The 17,628-nt window shown below is 49.4% G+C and overlaps 1 protein-coding gene across 10 annotated transcripts in view; it reads left to right on the top strand.

Annotated features, from left to right (window-relative positions):
- Nfasc (neurofascin) overlaps positions 1–17,628 on the top strand; it is a 162,852-nt gene that overhangs the window by 32,285 nt on the left and 112,939 nt on the right. The window contains exon 1 of one of the 10 annotated variants that reach the window (XM_041648804.1): positions 364–553. The exons of the other annotated variants lie outside the window; for them this stretch is intronic. The gene's annotated coding sequence lies outside the window, so the exon portion shown is untranslated. Of the gene's footprint in view, positions 1–363; positions 554–17,628 lie in introns of those variants that run through there. 10 annotated transcript variants of the gene reach the window in all.

The raw sequence follows: 17,628 nt of genomic DNA, 5'->3' as shown, positions 1-17,628 counted from the left end.
TTACGTCTTTGAATTATAACTGGGGGAGGACTGCTCCCCATTGCCCCCACCTTAGGGAGCCTGGCCCAGCCTGGTACCTCTCCCCATCTATCCACTCAGCCTGAAGAGCACAGCCTGGCTTGTGTCACAGGCCACACAGCTCCTCCATTATGCATGAGGGGGACCCAGCGGTGAGCAAGTGAGCCAGGCTGAGGGAGGGGACAGGCCATTATTAATAAACAAGTTATTGTGTGGTGTTCCATTTACAGCACTCTCAGAGGACGTGGTGGGCTTGAGATAATAAAGCCCTGTTTATGTTACACAGGCCTTGGAGGTGGCAAGTGGGGGCTGGCAGGGAGCAGGGGCACCAGGAATGATTTTAATTCCTCCTGGGGGTAGAGCTGCTGTCTTTGCTTCTCTACAGAAGGCCAGCACTCAGGGGAGAGGCTCTAGCTGGGATTTTATAAAAGCTTTAGTTTGCCCAGGGCCTAAGAAAAGTCAACTTTCCCTGTCAAACTGTCCACAAGGACAGCTCCTGACGAGACGCTGCCAGACAAGCCAGGAGCGGTGAATGGTAAGCTCCCCTCTGCACTTGGCCTCCTGCCCACTCCTCCCCCATTCTGCTCTGATCTTCCGAGGCTCCCTGGAGGTGTATGGTGGGACCTCCTAGCCCAGGGGTGGTTTGATCAGGGTTAGCAGACAGGCAGAGAGCGATGATGAGGGTCTTGTGTTCTTTTTTTTTTTTAAGATTTATTTATTATGTATACAACTTTCTGCCTCGATGTCTGCCCGCATGCCAGAGCAGGGCACCAGATCTCACTACAGATGGCTGTGAGCCACCATGTGGTTGCTGGGAATTGAACTCAGGACCTCTGGAAGAGCAGCCAGTGCTCTTAACCTCTGAGCCATCTCTCCAGCCCGGGTCTTGTGTTCTTAACAAGCTAAAATTTCATAAGGAAGAAGGCAAGGGTCGAGTCTGAAAGCCCTGAGGAGGATGGGCAGAGGCAACCTGGTCTGTGAATGAGGGCCGTCCAGGAAAAAGAACCGCTGGAGAGCTGTCAGGGGACGATTTGAGGGTGCACACCCTGTTACAAGGACTGGGTTGGCTCTGGCTCTTTCCCTCTGGGGAACATCCTCTGCCACAGTTCTCCACCCTCTACTCTGGGCATTCAGATCCCAAGCCACTTCTCCCTCCAGCCAAGGCTGACTCAGTGTTGGTGAGTCTGGATGTCAGGGCAGAGCTGCAGGGCTGCCATTGGGAAGAGCTGGGGATTGTGTGTTTTGTCGGTTGATTCCTTGTGAAGAGAACAAGTGCTGATTCTGAGAGACCTTGATTCCTGTCAGTTCTGAATGAGAACAGGGAACCAGATTAAGTCACTTGGCTCTGTTGGAACCCGATGGCCATCACCTGGTCCGTGTCCTATGGGTCAGCTCTTGCCTGTGACTCTTCTGGGGTGGAAAACCTCATTCCAAGGACAGCATTGTCTAAGAGGAGGTGTGGCGGGTGTGTGTGTGTGTGTGTGTGTGTGTGTGTGTGTGTGTGTGTGAAGACTGCAGGAGGGCAGTCTGTCTTAAGCTCATGGGGACAGGCTTTTTGAGGCAGAAGTTTAGACACAGTGATTTGAAAGTTGCCTTTGGGTTGAAGACTCAGTGACCTTATCTAACTCAGAAAGGCTGCATTAGGTCCAGAAGGAACAGACCCCAAGTCCTGGAGGAACATTCCCGTCACTCACTGAAGCCTGAAGGCTCAGCCTCCCTAAAGGCATTTGCATCCTTCCCCAAGGGCAGTGTCAGGAAATGGGGACACCTAGGACGCTCCCTCACCATGGAGAACAAAGCAGCACCCTTACCCAGCTTGCACAGGGCCTGAGGAAGAGACATCCACAGAATCACAGTTCTTCCAGCCCCCACAGTCCGAGAAAGCACCTGCCGGTTCTGGAAACAGGCTCTTTCTCTGATGTACATGCCAGGCCACCTGAGTTTCTGTCTAGAGAAGATGTGACCTGCGTTGTCAATCAACCACAGCCGCCTGGAAGACACCTGGCTTGGAGGAATGACCCAGTGACCTCTGACATGCCTTTCAGGGGCAAGAGTGGGAACTATTGGCTCTGTCATATGCTTGCCAGTTATTGTGGGAAGTTACAGGAAGGATTAGGAACCCAGACAAGACCTTCTGCTGTAGGTCAAGTTTCTGGTCAGTTCTTTCTCTGAGGTGGAGGCTCATGGTATACTGGAAGGAATCAGGGAAGTCTCTTTCTCCCTGGTGGAAACAAAGTCAGGAGTCATGATGACTTTAGTCACTGTCCTTGCTCCCCTGAGGTTTTACCCCAGGACAGGCCTTTCCCTGAGTACTGATATCCATATTTTTACAGTGCTCCCAACAACTTAGAAACAAGGAAGCAGAAACCCAGAAAAGTTAGCATGCTGCCTGATATCGCAGCCGATGACCAGGCACAGGAGCATACATCCTAGAACCTCTTATCCTGACTTCTCAGGGCTGGGCAACAGAGTGGATTATCTTGGTGACCACTAGTAAGACTAAGTCTGATGCAAAGAAATACTTCCTGCCAGCGAGGGGGCTGTGTGGAGTGTTCTTCCTTAGGGAGCTTGGAGAACGCCTGTTCTTTAGGCACTGCCACAGGCTCGACTCTGGATCAACGACCACTCAGAGGTTTTCTTTCTGAGCATCACGGCCGCTGTGTTCTGGACTTTATACCAGCAGTTACGTGTCTATATGAGATGCCTGACTGTGGGTCAGTAAATATAGGCCATTCTAAGACCCATGCTGGGATGTTGGATCTAGAGAAAGGCCACGGTTGCTGGAGAATTCCTAGAGAGGGGGAAACCACCCCTGAAGAACTGGAGAGTAGCCTGGACTTGATGGTCATTACACCTTCAGCAGGGTGTGTCTATTACATAGAAAGAAGCCCTAGGCTTCTGCCTCCCTCTGTTCCCCTGATTCCCATCATAAAGCTACGGCTGTGCTCTGCCTCTGTAAGGAGAACCCAGTGCCCTATTGCATGTGCTAGAGAAGCTGCTGTGGTCTGAAAAGGGAGAGGAAAAGGCCTTGACTGGGACCTGTGAGTGGTCCAGGTGGCTCTGGGGCTCCTCTAATGGCTTCTTCCTCTCTGCTGCTGCAGAGGTAAGCCAGCAACTCCAAGGAGGTGTTTTTCTCCTCTCTCCAGCTTCCTGTCAGCTGTGTGATCCCCAGTCTCCTCACTGATGAGGGTGATATTAATCTTACCTGCCTCTTGAACTTTGCCATGGCTGATAAACTGATTCCTGAAACCAGGAGCACAGGAGGAAGGAGGAAGAGGGAGTGCTCCCATCCGTGTGCCCATGGCTTCCTCAGCCCCAAGCCACTTCATACTAGAGTACAGGCCCTGTAGATGTGCCCTGGTGTACCAACACATGCCCACAGCCAAGCCTGACTCGGGCTCCTAACTCCAGCCCACTTACCTGCTTCCTGCTACACCCCATAGTTGGGGGAGCCAGCGCTGGGCCGCATGCCCACCGTGGGCTAGTTCTGCCCAGAATGTCTTCGGCCCTGTTTGGAGTCTCTGGAGGTGAGCTCTCTTGCCTTTGGTGCCAGTTCTGACTTCCCCTGTCTTCCTCACAGCTCAGCAGTGTCTCCACTGCCTGGGGACCTGGCTTTATTCCATACCCTTTTTGTGCTATGACAGGCTCCCTGGGGCCCCGCCTCCAGGTCTTGCATCCCCTGCAGTCATTCTGGATCCTCCGCCCCCTCTCCACCCTCTGGCTCTTGTCCTGATGGCACCTGCCCCACCTCCTGTCCTTCTCAGCCCCATGCCCTCTCCTCTCCCTTTCTTCTGCAGCCTCCCACCTGGTTTGACCCTCACCCCAGTGTGCACTTCCCTGAGACTCAAGCATCCTTTTCATTCCTCAAAAGATCTTCTCTCAACTTTAAAAATTTGTGAGGACCCACATCTGTGTGCTGGTGTGAACTCAGCTGGTCTGGGAGATTTACGGCGTGAACACAGGGTTTGTCCCTCACGCTGGTCAAGGAAATTTCCACTGCTGTATTCTTTCGACATACATTCTCCAGTAGTCCCGTCAGCAGCCCGGTGAGGTAGATGCCACAGTCCTTATTTTGTAGATGAGGAGACAGGTAGACTGGCTGACTTGCCTATGGCCTGCCACACAGTGATTAGGTGGGAAAGCAAGGACTTACACATGGGTCCTTGCGTTTCCCTGGGAACCACTGGGCCTCTAGAAGGTGTGGATTAAAGAAGATTAATATCAACATATCTGAATTTCTGTTACACGGGCGCTGGGTTTCTAAGTGAGCAAACCCAAGCCTTCTGCTGTGGTTCTTCCTCCAGACGCCTAGATCCGTGGCCACAGGTCCCTCTCTCACACAGACTAGCCTGAAGATGGAAGGGAGGATCGAGCTTTCCAGGGTCCCTGGAGGTCTTAAGGTCAGACAAGGATGGGGAGGAAAGGCTGTTACAGCCTCTCAGTAAGCAGTTGCTGGGGGTGGGGGTGGGGCAGGGGAACTGGCGGAGGACAGAGATGGGAATCTGGAGGTGGCTGAGTAATACAAATACAGTATTAACAGATAAGGTATTTCTTTCTTCAAAAGCAGGCTGTGAGGGAGCATTCAGCAAAATGCTTGCAGATTATCCAAGAGGCCATACAGTCAGGAACTTGTGTGATCCTGAGTGGCTGACAGCTTTGGCCTACAGTGGGGTGGGACACGGGGGGGGGGGGGGGGGGGCGTTGCTAGCTCATCCCTCCACACCCCTCAGCTTTCCTGCTGTGGCTACTGTGAGGTCAAAGACTGATAATGGGCTGGCTAAGCAGTGCCAGGTGTACTTTAGTTGTTGTTGTTTTGTTGTTGACTCTGTGGTGTTGGAGCCTCTCAGACGCTAAGCACTCCCTCTGCCTCTCCGCTACACCCTTCTCTTCACTTTCAAAGTCAACTGTACTGAGGTACAGTAACTCTTAGGAAAATGTGCGTTTGTTAAGATCACAGTAGGTGAGCTTTGACATATATAAATATATATCAAATATATATTTACCTCCAGTAGTCCCTTCAGCAGCATGGTGAGGTAGATACCATCTTATTTTATAGATGAGGAGTCAGGTAGACTTGATATATATGTGTGTGTGTGTGTGTGTGTGTGTGTGTACAAGCTTAAGTACCCTCCATCCCAGGGAAAACAGTGTTTAGTTCCCCCATCCCACGAGCAGTCAGTTTTCCTTTCCACAGTTCCTGGCCCCAGATAAACTCTGATGGCTTTGTTACTGAAAATTTGTTTCTTTCATATAAATGGATTCAGTGTCCAATAAAAAAGATGGTTCTTTGTGTTACTTCTTTTTCCCCTTAGAGACCTCATCTCAGGTAAAGTCACATAAGTATCTGGAAATATCTTTAGGATCAGCAGTGGAGCAAAGTGAGTGCATTAGGTCATTAGAGATTAGAATAAGAAAAGTCAGTGCTCCCCAAACATGGGGGTCAGCTTCCCAAGAGAGAGGACTTGGGGGTGTGTGTGTGAGTGTGCGCGTGCCTGCGCACACAAGTGCGTGTAATTCTGTGGCTTACTAAGTTACATTAACACTTAAAGGATATAATTTATAAAAAAGTTTAAAGGTCAAAGTGTAAAACTGAAATAGAATTTTAAAATTAAGTAAGAGCTGGCATACCCATTTTTCTTTCATGACTTCCTTTTATACATGCATTGTAAGGCGGTTCTATGAGACACGTTGTTTAGGTATAGGGATGAGAGAGATGCCTTGACTTGACTAGGCATAGTTAGTGGTTTTTAATATCCTTGAGCTGTCTTTTGGACAGCTTGTCTCTGCACATAATCCCGGGCCTTATCAGTTAGGCTGAAGTTCTGACTACTCAGTGGATCTAACAGTAAAGCGGTTCTTCTCTTCCTGTGTCTTTTAAATTTTCCCTGTCTCTCACTGTCTCACTCCCAAGTTGAAACCAGGCTCATCAGACATTAACTATTTTCCTTCCTTCCATCTCCCGGTAACCACCATTCTTCATTCTGCCTCTGTGAATAAAATTAATTAATTAATATCAGGAACTCTTAGATAAACACAGTCAGACGATATTTGTCTTTTTGCGTTTGGCTTATTTTGTTATAGAAATAATATCCGTGGCTGAGGAGTTCCATCCAGACGGAACCCTCATCTGGCAATGGATGGAGATAGAGACAGAGACCCACATTGGAGCACTGGACTGAGCTCCCAAGGTCCAGATGAAGAGCCGAAGGAGGGAGAACATGAGCAAAGAAGTCAGGACCGCGAGGGGTGCGTCCACCCACGGAGACAGTGCGACTGCTCTAATAGGAGCTCACCAAGGCCAGCTGGACTGGGACTGAAGGAGCATGTGATCAAACCGGACTCTCTGAGTGTGGCTGACAATGGGGGCTGACTGAGAAGCCAAGGACAATGGCACTGAGTTTTGATCCTACTGCATAGACTGACTTTGTGGGAGCCTAGTCTGTTTGGATGCTCACCTTCCTAGACCTGGTTGGAGCAGGGAGGACCTTGGACTTCCCACAGGGCAGGGAACCCTGACTGCTCTTAGGACTGGAGAGGGAAGGGGAGTGGGAGTGGGGGGAGTGGGAGGGAAATGGGAGGAGGTGGAAATTTTTAATAAATAAAATAAAGAAATAATATCCTTTTTAGTGAGAATTCACTCTGCACAATGACAGATAAATCAAGTAAAGGCTCTTTAATAGCGCATATGCAGCTCTGGCTAAGGCTCGGACGGGAGGCGGCCTTGAGCAGGAGATTTTGCTAACTTATATACAGTTAGGCTTACGCATTCACATCTGCTGCCGCCCTTACATCTCTTAGGTCCCAACCCCAGGTCACACTTTAAACAGCTTAAACAGAGACAGGTGACCCTGAGTTTGGCCTCTTGGTTAGATGGGAGATTTACACAGCAAAGATATTGCCAGAATTATTTCTTAAACACACCGGTGTTGTTCTTTCGAAATAATTATCACCTGGGGTCATCTTGCCCATTGGCAGAATTTTGCTTTTCTCAAGAAGAGAGCTGAGACCTTTGTGGCAGGCCAGGACTTACCAGTGGCTGTGCCCCTGTGCTGCTGTCTTGAACTTCCTGCTAGAAGTATGTTCTTTGCGGATGGGCCTAATAATTGGTCAGTCCTGATGGCCAAACATTTACATCCTAGCGTTGATAAATGTTGCTTATGTCTAGCAACTATACCTAGCATACCAGTTACCTTTTGGGGTGTTCTGGAAGCGGCATGCCCTTAGCTAAGCTCTATTTTGTGTGATTTAACGTCTCTAAGCAGACCTATCAGTAAATCCTTTGTAGCATCAGTTCCGTGATTTTGTGTTTCTTCTTCCTCAGTTTCCCTTCACATCGTGTTCAGCTCCGTCGGTGTCAGCTAGTGTCAGAACTCTTTCTAAAGTGTGCTAGCGCTGCCTTGCATCTCTGTGCTATTCTTTCTGTTCTGACAAACGCCCTAAGGGAAGCCACTTAAGGAAGGAAGGAGTAGCTCACTTTTTCAGAGGCCTCAGTCCATCACAGCAGGCGAGATGTGGTGGAGCAAAGCCACCAAGAGCATCACAGTAGCCAGGAAACCGCGGGGAGGTGGTGAGAAAGTAGATACCGGTGGACTCTTCAAGGGCACATGCCACGGTCTCGTGCTTTCTCCAGCTCCTGAAGTTTCTCACTTCCTGAAATAGTGCTTCCTTCTGGGGACAACACACCATCCATGTGCACCAGTGGAGGACATTTAATATCCCACCACAACAATGTGCATGTCACTTTTGGTTTTCCATTTGTTGGTGGACAGACGGCTAAGTTGCTTTCGGAAATCTGCCGCTCCGGCGGACACCGGCGTCCATGTATCTGTTCAGGTCACTGCAGCCACCGATGTTCAGCTCCCTCCTGGCATCTCCTTCTGCTTCAGTCTTCGGAAACTCAACGGCCTTGAGCGCTGTGCATTCATGCCAGCACCTGCTCTGTGCCTCTGGCCAATGCCTCTAGCAGATGATCTGCGAGAGATTTATCAGCCTTGGTGGATAATGCGGACTCCGGGTTTTAGGCAATGGGGCTTTGTGATTCTTTTTCTAGAAGCTTCCTTCTCCGTTGTCTTGGCTACCAACTGACTTCTGGGGTGTGATTACAAACAAGACTATGAGAGACCATCATTACTTCATCCAGAAAGGAAATGAGCGAATATGTCATCAAGCGTCCCGGTAGTTACTAGCAGTGACAGCACGGTCCTACGAGCGCCATCTTTCCTATGGTGGTTTTGCGACGTAGGGTGGGAGCCTGGGTCTCACCGGCAGATCTGAGGAGAGTCTCAGAGCTCCAGTTCACACAGGCTGACATTCTTCCTCCGCATTCCTAAGTAACTCCCTGGGTTCCCAAGGCAAGTGAACCAGGGAAATTTCCTGAGCTTCTCTTTTTGGATAGGAACTCAAGCCTGGTATTTCCTCTATGACTTGAAAGAAAAACTTGTGGGGCTTCCTTGTCCTACTTCTTGCGAAATATAGACTTACAATTAAGGGTTTGTTTTGTTTTATAATATATAAAAAGTAGGGAGAGCAGAACCCTGAACCCTCATGTGCCCAGTACCTGGTGCCAACAGCAATCTCTGCTTGGCCCATCTCCTTTCCTCTCTGAGTCTCTTCTTTGATCTGGGGTCCCAAATCATGGGGTAGCAGTTGGTGTTTTCTGGATGAGGGCAGGAAAATGGACAAGTCTGGGTATCCTGCAGCAAAACCCTCCCCAGCTGGCAGAGTGTTGATTGCTCCAGGCTAGAGTCCCTGCATCTTTCGCCTGGTACTTGACCACTGTCCAGGAGGCTGGGGTGGGGGAGCAGATCTGAGAGGCCAGCCGGCCCTGCTGGGCTGGTTTGCAGAGACGGTTCCCTTTTTTAAAGCATTCTCTCCCTGTAGATAGATTTTATTGGAGATTTTTTTTTAAGTGGGAAGAGTTCAAGTGAGGACAACCTTCACTTACGGGAATATGGTGGAGCTGCTGGTATTATGGACCAGCAGGAAGCCAGCTATACTCAGCAAAATATATATTTGTTTGTTTCTGAGATCAGGCCTTGCCCGTGTGACACAAACTGGTCTCATACTTGAGATCCTCAGCTTCCTGAGTGTTGGGATTACAGGGGTAAGCCTCCACATCCATCTGTACTGATTTGATAAAACAGGAAATAACCTGAAAGTATTGACAGTGTGCCAAGTAGTGACAGAAAACTGAGAACACAAGTCAGTAATCCCTTCTCAGAAAGTCTGTGGTCCACGGAAGGAATGGCTAGTAGCAATAGTGCGACAGGGAATGTTGCGGACATCTGACAGTTTCTATTCACCCCACCTGATCCCAGCAATTGGTAAAATAGCAAAGTCCATTTCACAGGAGGAACCTGCTCAAGGTGCTCTCAGCTCCTTCAGAGAGAACTGGGATGGTGGCTTCTTGCTCCCCTCATGCAGCTCAGGTCTGAGGTACAGGGGAGGGAAGATGGGAAGGAGAGGAGAGGTGACAGGCACGCCAAGTGGCAGGAATGTGATTCCGCAAGCCCCCACCAGATGTGTGTGCTCTTGCAGAGTCGGGGAGCAATGAAATGACACATATTTCTTGACCAAATAAAGGACCAAGGTGCTTATTCTTATTTAGAAAACAGAGTAGTTCTTTGGTGAGAGGGAAAGAATGGAGACCAGTGCCTGAAACGGGTGAAGAGGAGGGAATCAACTGACTTTACGGGTTTGCTCCGGTTTATTTAAAAGGTTTAGCTTTTGTCTAAGGTGAATAGTGGGGACAGAGAGAGAGTGAGAGGGACAAAGCAGGGGCAGTTTCTGTCCTGCGATCACCTGGTTTAGGGTGGTGGGTGGCAGGATGAGAAGCTGGGGATGCGTGCCCAGTTTTTCTGAGGCCTACCTTCTGAGTTTCAGTGTCTTAGGGGACAGAAGACAGACTCAGCTACTCTGGCAGATGCAGAAGTAAATGATCAAAGCAAAACCTCTGGGCTTTCTGCCCAATCGTTGCAGGCAGATACTTTCCTGCCCACATTTAAACCTAAGCTTTCAAGGGGGAGAGCACAGGGTTAAATTTAGGGTGCTGCTGCAGGCCTACAGGTGGGAATGGGGTGAACCGTCACAGTGGGAGTCCTAGGAATAGCTGGTATCTCTAAGCAGTTTGGTTTTTAGTATCTTCATTTGCTTTGTCTCATTTTAGCACTTACTTTTGCAAACAAAGGCTTGAGCTCCTTCACTGATAGGCTGAGCTAGCCTCTGACTCCTCGATAGGGTAGCGGCTCCTTTCCAGATCCTTCCAGCTGTGTGATTCGGATTTCTGTAGTTTTCCTAGTTGTCCTCCCTTACCCAGAGTTTCCAAGTGTTGGCCAAGCAAGAGGCTCACCTTCAAAAAGAACTTAGGAGGAGGTTCGAACCCACCCACCCATCACGCCCATGTGATCCTTGCTACTGGGAGAGGAAGTAGCTAAAAAGGGGAAGAGGGCATCCCTTTCAAGAACCACGGGCTTTCCTACTGGCCTGAGAAATTATGTCTCCTCACCACATAAGCTAACTCCAGAGCAGCTGCCCTCCTGCCCTCCCTCCTGGGGCTGTAGCTCACAAATGCTGGTTGCTATGGATACAGGCAACTGAGGCTCTCCTGGGGTTATGGCAGCATGGCTGTGGTGGAAGCCAGGCAAGCTGTTGTGGTTGCAGAAATATAACTTCACAGACGCGGGGGCTGGCTTTGCCTGCACACTACCTTAGCCCTCCGGAGCCTAACCCACAGCCAAGCCACCCATGAGGGTGTGTGCCTGAGCAGAAGTGGGCTGCCAGGTTAGGGAGACCTGTCCATCAGTGGCCACTCTGCCTTCCTTGCTCTGGAGGCGACAGAACTGAGACAGTGTTCCCTGGAGTGCGGCCCTGAACTGAGGGACACAAGTTAGCTTTCTGTGAGTGGGACTCTGTCCTGGAAGCCAGGGGAGGTACAGTTCGTGTCATCGGGGAGTGCCCATAGAAGGGACACAGATCCGGCCCACAGCGAACTCCCTCTCTGGTGGCACAACCAGGGACACTTGAGTAAAATACACGGGAGTGTAGACAACGAGAGGCAGAGAAACAGATGGCTTCTCTGTGTGGGATAAAGATTCTTTATTTGCTGGGTGTGGTTGCTCAAGTTTGTAGAAGGTTGCTCAAGTTGAGGTAGAAGGACCAATAACACAAGGCCACGTAACAGGATTGTATCCAATCACAGCCTCCTCCCTCTAAAGTTTCTTTGCTGTATCAGACCTTAGTCAGGTTCCTGGGCCTCTTCCCAGGCCTACCTATGTATTTCCTTGGAAAATTCTGTTTTAGCATGGGTCCTGCTGAGTTCTTTGCAAGAACCCTCCATTTCAGTATCCGACCACCTTGCTGCTTACCTGACCAGGGTCCTCAGTTTCCATTGTCTCCATAGTAATGTCTGTTCTCCCTGGCCTGTCTGCGGCATGAATCGTACTAGGTCAGTCTAGCTCAAGCTTTCTTTTGGCAGCCCCCATGCACAGCCCCTCCCACCATTGTCCAAGCTCTATTAGAAAGGAACCCAGTCTCTCCCCTACCGCACCATCCTGCTGCAGTGATCTGTCTTCTCATCTTAGCGGTCCTGAGTAAACTCCATCTTCTTCGTTTTAATAAGTGTCCCAGATTTCAAACCCCAGTGATGTCTCTTCGTGCCTCAGCAGGGTGATCAGACTCATCCCCATGGCCACATGACCTGGCCCACCCCATTCCTCTCTCCCCATTGGCCTCATTCTGCACACCACACTGGTCTTCGGGCTGATGTCAGCCCTGGGGTTTTTCTTTGCTACTCTGCCATGATCTATCTTTCCATTGCCTCTCAGCCTTCACTTTAGACTGATCTCTGTTTGGCTTAATATTCCTGTTACCTGTACTTGGGTTGTTTATGTATCGCTGGTTTATTGCCTATTACACCCACTCAAAACATAAGTTCCCTGAGTCCTGAGGTAATGTCTCGCTTGCCCCTGGATCTCATTGCCAAGGCCTCTGCCTGGCACACAGGAGCTACTCAGTAAATAATGAATGAGTGACAAACTGTAGCTCAGTGCATGTTCATCGAATTCCAGGAGAAGGTTTGCAATGTTTTTCTATTGTCTTCCCCATAATGAAGGTAATACTTCTTATTTGCAATTCGAATCTGCAATTGAAAGATGTTTTTTCATGAAAGGAAATTCAGGTTAAAGATAATGTCACTCACATTGCGTTATGTAGACCCCTGGTGGGCGGGGCGGCGGGGACTCCCTGAGGTGATCACAGGGTTTATGAGAGCTTTGTTCCTTCGGTGGGTATCCGCACATCAGTCCAGGTAGAAAACTGGCACATGTAAGAGCTTGAGACGGGGTGCACTGGAGACAGCCGCCAGAGGCTCTTCTGGAAAGCAGATCTTGAGCAGTTTAGTACAAGACAGGAAGCGTTCTGGGCAGTGTACAGCGGGGACCTTGGCTTATGCAAACGTTGAGGAGCCACGTGCATCTTGCAAGCCCTTGTGCGCACCGGGGAACAGATCTGCCTGGCCCAGATAGAGACTGAGCTTGGCTGGAACGAGGTAAAGAGGTTGAGAGCTCTGAAGGCCTGCATTTGAGTGACAGGCTGTATGGGGCTGGGACTGCACCGGGGCGGTGACCCATGAACTCTGCTCTCTGGCCCCTTCCCAGTCATTTACGTCCCTTTGAAGTTATGTTAGCATGATGGCCCCTCTGGGGAGCACCGAGCCTCCTCCCCACAGCCTCTACAGCTGGGGTGTAGGGCATATGTGTGCACAAGAGTCAGCTGGCAGGTGGAGGATGGCCCAGCCCTCAGGAGGACGGCTCTCGCCTCCACAGCCTGCAGTTCTTTGTTTAGTTGGGAACCTGTCAGGTCAGAGGTCGGCATTTTCCCTGCTAGATATCAGAGCTTGCTGTGGTTGGTGGGGGTGGTGGGAGGGCAGGGTCAGGTTTCCAGGGAGCTGACTGGGATAAGGTCCTATCGCCATCAATTCTTCACTGCGTATAGTCTGGCCAGTGTCGGCGTGTGTCTGGCATTGCAGCTTCTGCAACCTGGTTCCGGGGCTATGGATCTGAGCACTGAAGAGGCTTTCCAGAAGCCACACTGGAACTTCATTCTAAGGATGAAGGACCCGAGGACCAGCTTCTGGAAGAACTAGGAGCTGAACTTGGAGTCCTGATGCCTTGCTCCTTTAGGGTCCAGGAGAGCTTGGCAGCAAGCATGACTACAGTGTCCCAGCACCTTAGGATCCTGTTGCGCCTCCCTGGAAGCAGTAAGCTTGGTTTGAATTGCAATCAGGGCTTAGCAGCAGAGAGACATCTCTTCTTCTGCATGGCGGTATCCATGTGGCTCCTTCACCATGCCACTTCCGGGCGCTTCAGAGGTGGTAGATGGCGCTGGGCTCCAATCAGCACTGTGTTCTAAGAACATTGAGGCCAAAGGGTAACACCCATGTGTAGCATGACCTGGAATGATAGGCAGTTGGCCTGAGGATGAGGGAGGCCTATGTCACTTAAGGCCCTACCTGCTTTATCTGTCAGCTCCCACTCTCCATGGCCAGTGAGCTCGTGGGTGGTTCTTAAAATCACATTCATTCTTGTAAATTTTTGGTCTTGCTTGTTTTGAGGCAGTCTCTTTATGTGGTCCAGGCAGGCTTAGAAACTTACCATCCTCCTGCTTCAGCCTCCTAAATGTTGAAGTGACAGGCATACATTACCTACCCATGTGTATTGAGCTCCATCCTGTCCTCACCCTCAGAAGATTTGGCAGGGAGGTGAGCAAAATGGCAGTAGGGTGGAGAAGGAACTTCAGGCAGAATCTAGGCACTGGTTTAGCCTTTGACTATGGGAGGGGGGTAGTCAGTGTTCAGTGTTTGCACCTGAACTCCTTCCCTTGGCCTGGAATAGGCTCTTTATTTGACCTTTTGGAATCATGGTTTGGGGGAATTAGTCTTGTGTACTCAGTTAACTGAGATGGCGCGCTAAGGAGGGCCCTCACCTATGTGCCCAGCACACGGTAGGTATGCATGAAAATGGGCTTTGTCCTCCTCATCAGCCCAACAGTTGCATGTCCTTACAGTGTCTGCCTCTACGGTTGGTTGCATGAAAAATAAAGAGAGTCACATTCCAGTCCTTGATTTCCCAGGGTCATTCTATGACCTAGAAAAGAAGAGGGCAATACATGACTCACCGATGCATGGAGTCACCTGTGAGGATGCTGTGGGGGGTGACTTCAAAGGCGCTAGGAGCAGTGAGGGTAGGATTATAAAAATGACCCTGTATGTTACCACACAAAGATCTTACATGCCAAGGTAACAAGCAGGAAACCTGCCAGCCAGAGCCAGGCAGAAGCTCTGGAGCCTTCCCTCTCTTTTTCTCCCCAGGCACCATCTGCGGGGCACCCCTTTACCAAAGGCCAGAAGCTCTGTATGGCTGGGTGGATAAAGAATCCTCCACCCGCTGTCCTCGCTGGGTTATGTGGGTTGCTAGAAATAGTTTTCGACCCACTAAAGGAGAAAGAATTGACCAAAGCTTGTGCCAAAATATTCAGTAAATTCAAAAGAGCCTTGTTTACAAAGAAAGTAGCCAGACTGGGAGCTTCATCTTCTGATTTGACATCACAGCCTGGTGGGTGGGGATTTCGTCTGGTCCTCTCCCTGTTCCCAGGTCCACAAGCAGTCGGCCTGGGCAGGTTCTTAGGAAGTAAACTTCTCTTTCCTCTTGTGTTAGATTTAGAAGAGCTGCTCAGCCACCCTAGCCCTTGTGTGTCTTTGATTAACCTCAGGAGATTTGGTTTTTAGAAGCTGCTAATTGAGTCAGTGTATCAAGCCGAATGAAGAGACTTAGTTCCAAACAAATGAGGCTACAAGTTGTAAATAAAATTTCAAAATGTTTTGAGCAATGGCCACAGGGTTAGAGCGGCAGGTGGCAGGCCATAACGTCTAAGGACAGCAGTCATTTGTGTCTATTAATTACGTTTTTAAATTATTTGCTGCTTTACCTCTAAAGCTGGCTTTTGAAAGGGGAACCATTTAATGCTATTCACCCAGTAATGCATTTCTTTAGAGTTCGTCTTCTTTGTTTTCCTAAAGCTTCTTTACCCAGGTCTTTATAAAAACAAAACATCTTATCCCTGTGGTTTTCAAACAGAATGCAGGTTATGGGACCCAGACTGCTAGGTCCACACAGGGGTTCTGACTCAAAGTCTGGAATGAGATGGAGTGACTTGCATTTTACTACGGTCCCAGGTGCCACTCCAGCATCCTGTGTTTAGATCCCTCGGCCTAACTAGATGGGCCTTTGGTCATCTAATCCAGCCCCTTGTTCAACCCAACAAACTGAGGCCCAGGGGAAAAATGATTCTCTCGGTATCACATAATTGGTAATGATACAGCCGGGAGCCCAGACAGTCCGTATGCCGAGTCTAAGTGCTACTGAGGAACTGTTTACATGACGACAGGTTTTGACCATCTTGTGGGGCTTTTTTGGCTTCAGATACACTGGTCTCTTATTATCTCCTTGCCCTGTCTTTATTTCATCAGGGCAAAGCCTGTGTTGATTTTTTTAAAATTATAATGTCATATTCGTAATCTAACATTTTCCGAACTTTAAGGCATGCAGCTGTGTTGGGAAGCACACTCGGTGTCATTACATCATCGTCGCCACCATCCAGCCTTTCCTGAGTTCAATTTGGTTGGTTGGTTGGTTTTCTGAAATGGCATATTGCCACGTAGCCCCAGCTGACCTGAAACTCCCCATCCTTCTGCCCCAGCCACCAGAGCCTCCTCGTCTTCCCAAACTGAAACTCTACCCACTGTATAATAACTCCCGCTCCTCCTCCCACCGTCCTTGGCAGCCACTGTTTTGTGTGCTTACTCGATGAATGCGAACACTCTAGGAAGCTCACGTAAGTGGGGCCGCACAGTGCTTTAAGTGGGTGGTTTAACTTTGCACGACCTGGACGTTTACCCCTGTCGACACATGCCTTAGCTTGCCACTCCTGTGACTGTCTAGTGGGGGCTTGAATGCATTGCCTCACCTCTACCCATCGCTGCTCGGTGGGCCTCTGGGTTGTTTCCATCTTTGAGCGCTCATGAAAAATCCTTCTGTGGGGCTGGAAGGCCTGGTGGATGTGGTGGCCTGCTTGTAATTCCAGCCCTCAGAAGCTGGCAGTGGGGATCCCTAGAACAAGCTGGTTAGCCAGACCAGGCCTATGAGCAAGCTCGGGGTTCAGTTAAGAGACCCTGCCTGATGCAGAGTATGGTAGAACACCCCTCTAATACTAGCCCTTGGGAGGCAAAGGCCTGTAGGTCTCTGAGAGTTCCAAGCCAGTCTGGTCTCCTGTCATGGATATCCATTGAGACCCTGACTCATAAATGAACAAACAAATAAGAAAAAAAAGACCCTGCCCTCGGTGAACAACATAGAGAGAAATCAACCTGATTTCTCTGATGACAACCTTGGATCTGCATATATACTCACACCATGCTCTCTCTCTCTCTCTCTCTCTCTCTCTCTCTCTCTCTCACACACACACACACACACACACACACACACACACACACACTGAGCACATAGAAGAAGTTCACTCTGTGCAGTGCCTCTCAATGTCCTGCTCTCAAGTCCTCTAAGTACAAAACGTGGAAACGGGCTTGCTGGATCATGGAATAAATCTGCTTAGTTTTTTTTGTTGTTGTTGTTGTTGTTTTTTGTTTTTTGAGGAACCAAATTATTTGCTTTGGATTTTGGAAGTTTGAGGTTGGAAATATGGATCTGCAAATAATAAATGATGGGGAAGCAGCCCGGAACAGACCAGAGCTCCTCCCCATCAGCTGCTGCTGCTAAATGGGCACTGACCACCCTAAGGCCTCGCAATAGAGTGACCTTGTTATCCACAGTCCACAACCAGGGCTTGCAAATGCTCTCTTGGATTTTCTCTGTTCTGCGCTTGGCTCACTGATTCCCTGTCGTGGGTCGCTGTTCACATTTGTCTTGTTTGTGCCTTTGGGCATGAATCTATTGTATTTCTGTCCGTCCTCTCCAGCCAGTGCCACAAACTCTCTTCACTGAAGAGCAGAGCGAAACAGGGATCAAAAGGCAAAAATTCGGGAATTTAGTTTAAAAGCTTTTATTTGTGACTTTAAAATCAGATAGCAGAAAAGAAGTGGGTGGACGGGGAACAGGAAGGGGAGAGATGACTCACTGGTTAAGAGCACTGACTGTGCTTCCAGAGGACCCAGGTTCAATTCCCAGCAACCACATGGCAGCTAGCAATTGTCTATAACTACATTCCTACATTCCCAGGATCCAATGCCCTCTGTAGCCTCTGCAGGCTCTGTATAAATATGGTGCACAGACAAAACATACACATAACTATATAAAACACAGATCAGTTGTTTCAAAGTTACTGTCCTTTTAGGGTTGAAGCCCGATACATTTCTTATTACCAGCCTCAGGTTGATTGGGATCTTGGGGCTGGCCTTCCTCCTGAGATAAACCAGAATCCGTTGGGAAGCAAACCCTAAAAAGGCCTCTTGTTTCTGCTTCTGTGTTTCTTTTCCTATGCATCATCTTTTCCAGATCAAGGCAGCCAGACATCTCCCCCCACACCCTCGTGGGCATAAGGCCC

This window comes from Microtus oregoni, unplaced genomic scaffold, assembly GCF_018167655.1.
Source record: "Microtus oregoni isolate MIOR12 unplaced genomic scaffold, Mior012 000003F_ref0000135, whole genome shotgun sequence".
In the NCBI taxonomy this organism is placed as follows: domain Eukaryota; kingdom Metazoa; phylum Chordata; class Mammalia; order Rodentia; family Cricetidae; genus Microtus; species Microtus oregoni.
The sequence above is the reverse complement of the archived record's forward strand: the minus strand, read 5'-3'. Positions and strand labels throughout refer to the sequence as shown.